Below are 6,000 nucleotides of genomic sequence, written 5' to 3' on the forward strand. Positions count from 1 at the left end.
AAAACTCGTGCATTTCGCAATAACGCTCTAAAAATATTATTATTGTTAATATTATTAATATAGATTCACTATTTTTTATAAGTTCAATAAAAAAACTTTATCGAAGAGAAAAATATATTTAGTAATAAGTAAATATTATATAACTTTATAGTAGATTTTCATTATATATTTTATATCTTTTTAGAAGTTATAAATTATTTAAGGTATTGCTAATTATACATTATATTATGTATAATGTTATATAAATAATTATTAACATTTTTATTAATTTTTCTAAATATAAAAATTATTATTCTTTTTATTATTTATCAATTATTTATTATTTATTTTAAAATTATTTATTATTATATAATAAGCAGAAACCCGACAATTGGACTCTTCAGAGGACTTCACGTAGCTTTTTATAACCAATTAAAAAATAAAAAACTTTTTCATAAAAATTTATAAAGTTTGAATAAATTTCATATTAAGTTGCTATTTTATATAGTTTTTACTATAAAATAAATAAAAATCTTAAAAAGAAATAAAAATTAACAAACTTTTTTAATAAAAAAATTCAATAGTTGTAACAAAATTTATATAAAAAGCGATAAATACACTAAAAAACGCGTAAAGGTAAAGGATAGTATAACATAAGTATAAATATATATGCACTTTTATAAACATTTTTATAGTATTCATAAAAATTATTGTAAAAGTTAAAAAAACGATAAATACACAAATAAAAACGCATCAGAGTAATTTAAATTATATAATATATATAGTAATTTTGTATAAACTTTTTCTCGAACGTTTTTATATAAATGAAATGAACATATTTAGAAGGAAAAAAACTCAACAAAATTTTTAAGAATACTCATAATAATTATTGTAAAAGTTAAAATTAATTGATAAATACACAAATAAAAACTCTTAAAAGTAAAGAAAAATATATAAAAAAAATATTTATAAAAATTTTTACTTTAATACAAACTTTTACTCATATTTATATATAAAATTCATTATAATTATGGACATAGATAAGAAAACTTGAAAAAAAAAAGAAACTCATGATTATCATTAAAAAACAATTACATGGAAGAGTAGAAATAGTGACTTTTTTCATCTACAGTAAAAATAATTTCGTTTTCTCCGCTTAATACAGGCACGGCGGTTTCTTTTATATATATATATATATGTGAAAAGTTATTATATTTATTTTGCTTTTTATTATTTTTATAATAATAAAAATTCTTTAAAACATAAAACTTTTTATTATAAATAAAAAAATTATAAAAATATTAATAAAAAGGTTAACAGTTATTATATAAATATAAAAAAAAGTTATATATTATATAAATAAATAAAGTTTATGTTTCGTAATTATAAAAATATTAAAATTAAGTTTATTGTAGAATAAAAGTTACTAAAAAAAATAATATAAAATTACTATCAACTAAAAAGATTTTACAAATTTTGGTTTTAATACAAAAATCAGTTTATAATTATTATTTTTATTAACTTTTCTTAAAAAAAAATTTTTTTTTATATATATAAACAAAAAAACTTTACAAAATTTTAGTAAAAATAATAAATATATAACTTTTATATATAAAAAATAAATCGAATTATGTAGTTCGTGTTTATTTATAGTAAAATGGTTCTGAATAGAATAAGCTAAGAATGTTATAGAGATTAAAAGTTTAATGCAAACGTTAATTACTATTATTTTGAAAAAAATAAAGTTTTTCATTTCTTTTAACTTTTTATAGTAAAAAAAATCAATTTTAAAAATAGTATAAATTTTAATGAATATTTTAAAACAAATTTTATGCAGAAGTATATTATTATATTTATTTCTATATTTAAGAAAAAAGTTATTTTATTTCTTTTAAATTTTTATCGTAAAAAAAATAATAAAAATAGTAAAATTATGAATAGTTTGAATCAAATTTAACGGGATAAATTATTATTATAATAAAGTTCATTACATATTTAAAAAAAAAATTAAAGATTTTATTTCTTTCAATTTTTTAAAGTTTAAAAAATAATATTAAACTTTTATGAATAATTTGGCACATATTATATTTAAAAGTTATTAATTCTTTTACAAAAGTTTACTTTTATATTTATGAAAAATTAAAGTTATATTTCTTTTAAGTTTTAATAGTATAAAGAAATTGATATTATAAACAGCATAAGTTCTATAAATATTTTTAAATCGTTATTACGCAATATATCGCTATTATATTAAAGTTTATTTTTATATAAAAAAAATTTTTTTTTTTATCATTTTCTCAACTTTAATAGTAAAATATATAAAATAGCACATAATTTTTTATTATAAATATTTTTAACAAATTTATGCAAAAGTTAATCATTTTATGGAAGTTTATATTTTTATAGAAGAAAAAATTTTTTTTCTCTCAACTTTTCTTACTATTATAAAAATAATAGTTATAACTTTTTCTAAGACAATTTTTTTGCAAATATTTTAAAGCATTTTAAATATTTTTTTTTTCTCAATATTTTTATGAGACATAGAACCTTTGTTATAGAAACCGTCTTCACTTAGACTTTCAGAAGAACAATGTTCTGTATTTTATAAAAAAATTATAAAAAAGAAAGGAAAAGAAAATAGTTTTAAATATAAAATTTTTTTTTTAAAAACTTTAAAAATATTTTCCCTAAAAGTAAAAACATAAAAGTTTCAATAAAGTTATAGAAAACTTCTTTAAAATAACTAATAAGAAATTTTATAATAAAAATTAAAAAAATAAAAAAAAGTTAAATAACTTTTATTATAAATTTTTTGTAAGTTAGTAATATTCATTATAAAAAAGTAAAACTTTAATATATAATGAATAAAGAATAGAGAATAGAGAAGCGCAATAAAAAGTTTTAAAAAATGCACACTTTTACTACATAATTATAATTGATGATATATAAAAAGTAATAAATACGATCATAATCTAAATAAAAAGGCTTAAGGGTGTTATTATATTAAAAAGTTTTATAAAAGCTTATTTAAAGTAATGAATAATAGAAAAAAGTCTTAATAAAGTTATTATAAAAATTTTTTAATAAGAATAAAAAATAATACACAAAAATCTTTAATACATTAAAAATAATTTATAACATTTAATACGTTATAAATTTTTTTATAATGCAAAAAATATAAATAAACAAAACCTTTTGTTATTTATATTTTTGCGGTGTTTATTAAAAATTTATAATATTAAGTATTTTAAATTTTTTTTTATCTTTTTTTTTGTAATTTTTTTTTTTAATAAATAATAATAAAAATAGTTTTTTTTTATATAAATGCTTTTACTAAATTTAAGATAATAAAATAATAAACTAAAAGATTAAAGGCAAAAGAAAAAGATAAATAAAGTTTTTATAAGTTTTATAGAAGTTTATATTATAAATAAATCCTTTTGCTAAATAGAAAGTAATGGATAATAAAAAAAGGCTTAATAAAGTTATTATAAAAACTTTTTTTATAAAAGTTTATACTAGTACTGTTCAATATTTATTGCCACTAATGAAATAAAATATAAAAATTAAATAAATATAATAAAAACTTTTTATACTTTTCAATAAAAGTTTATAATATTATTGTAAATATTTATAATCAATAATGGAATAGAATATAAAAATAATAATAGTAATAAAAAGTTTTTATAAGTTTATTAAAATTTTAAATTACTATTGTAATATTTATTACCAATTAAAAATAATTAAAATATAAAATTAATAATAGTAATAAGTTTTTATATGTTTTATAAAAGTTCTCATTTTTTATCAAATATTTATAATCAATAATGCAATAAAATATCATATTAATAATAATAATAAGTTTTAAAGTTTTATAAAAGTTTATATTATTATTGTAAATATTTTTACTGTTTCCTATTATAATTAAAAAATACTTTTTTTATATTTATTATAATTCATATATATTTATAGATGTATACTTTTTATATTATAATACATTTATTATATTATATATTTTTATTTATTATTATTTTTAGAAAAATATTTATATATATATATATCTTTACACTTTTTATAGCAATATAACTTTTATTATATTTATATTATACAATATAATTTGACTTTTTATTATTAAAAAATACTTTTTTTTTAATATTTTTGTACTTCTTTACTTTTTATAATAATATTAGTAATACTTTTTTAAACAAATTTTATATAAATAATATAAAGATAAAATAATAGTAATGATAAAAGTACCAGAACCGCTGGGCAGGCATTGATAACTCATAATAGAAATGCCGCTTGGAGTAGAGTAGATAACTATTATGATAATCATAATAATAATAATGATAGGCTACACGAAGCATGCATAAGGATGAACGCAAAAAATTATATAATGAATAATAATTATAAAGAATTTTAAATAATAAAAGTTTAATAGTCATAAAAATAGAACTATTTTTTGTATTGTTTTATTAAAATATGTTCCAACCGGCTTTTTATAAAAATTTTTATTGATAATTTTGAAAAACATTCATTAAATTCCGTGTGATTTATTTTTTGGTAAATTTCATTATTTTTTAAGGGTAAAATTGCTTTAGCACTGGTAATGGTTGGTTGCACCATTCTGCAGGAGCATCCCGTGATATTGATAAAAACACTGGTGGAATGATTCCAAAAAGTATATCCCAGCAATTAACGTAAAAAACTACGTATCCGCCAATTACAGAGAGCAATGTGCGTGTCCAGTGCGGGAGTCGGTCAAGATACCAAATTACTCTATAGCTCAGTTTAAAGCGCACCAAAGAGAAGAGTTCCGGTCAAAATACTTAGTTTTACACGCAAAGGTTAGAAGAGGGATGCAAAAAATGACCTTTAAAGCGGTTCCATTAATGAAAAGGGCTTATAAGAATGCTGACATTTCACTAAAAATATTGACATGTTTAATAAAAAAAGTTAAGCTACTAGCTGTCTACTGCATCCTTTTTTGGGTTTCATTTTTTTTTTGTTTGTGTATCATTATATTCTAACTTTTCACTGATCATCACGCGCCAAACAAAGGATAGAAAAGATAACTTTAATGAAAATATAAAAATACTAATAATAGAATCGCTTTAAAAACGACTTTTATATAAAATATTATCGGCTTCACTACTTTTTTGTGAATTATCATATTTCCTTCCAGGTATTTTGGGGTTGTTGAATATTTATACGAACTTTATAAGAAAAAATTTACCTTGTTAGAAAGTTTTCACTATAACAGTAACAAAAAATAATAACTGTTTTATTAAGTTCATTATATTTCTCACAGGATTTTAGCGTTTCAAAATTTATAAGTACTTAAAAAAAATAATAATAAAATTGGTTTAATAACTTTGCATTAACATTATAATTAATAATGTTAACGATTTTTTTATAATAATCCCCTGAGTTTATATGAACTCCCAACAATATATTTACTTTTTTATAAGTAATTTTATATCATAATAAAAAAGGAAATAAGTATTCCCCCGTACTCATTATATTTCATCAAATACTTGAATATATATTAACTATTCATTAATACTCCTTATATTTTCCTCCAAATATTACAATATTTTAGTGATGTTAATAATTTTATAAATACCTCCAAAATATATTTTTTAATTAATAAAGTTTTTAAATTTTTCTACGTGTTTTCAGAGTTTTCATAAAAAAAAATTGAAAATATTATAAATATAAAAAATTTTATTTATACCAATTTTTAAAGGGTTTAATTAATTTTTAAAAAGCTCAACTTTTATGATGTCGTAAAAATAAAAAGATTATAACAAAAAAGTTTCATAAAAAAATATATAAAAAGTAAAAATGATGTCGCAACTATTAATATCATAAGAAAAGAGCAAAAGTGGCCAACCAGTATTCTTTATTGCGCAAGAAAGAGTGTGATTGGTTATAGGACTTCCGAAGTCGCCAGAAAAGACGAACTCTAGAGAACCCCACGTAAGATGCTCTGCCGTTATAATGAATTTTATGAAAGTA

This window comes from Zophobas morio, unplaced genomic scaffold (genome assembly GCF_036711695.1).
Source record: "Zophobas morio isolate AGI-343-1 ecotype UQ-CSIRO unplaced genomic scaffold, CSIRO_AGI_Zmor_V1 ptg000891l, whole genome shotgun sequence".
Taxonomy (NCBI): domain Eukaryota; kingdom Metazoa; phylum Arthropoda; class Insecta; order Coleoptera; family Tenebrionidae; genus Zophobas; species Zophobas morio.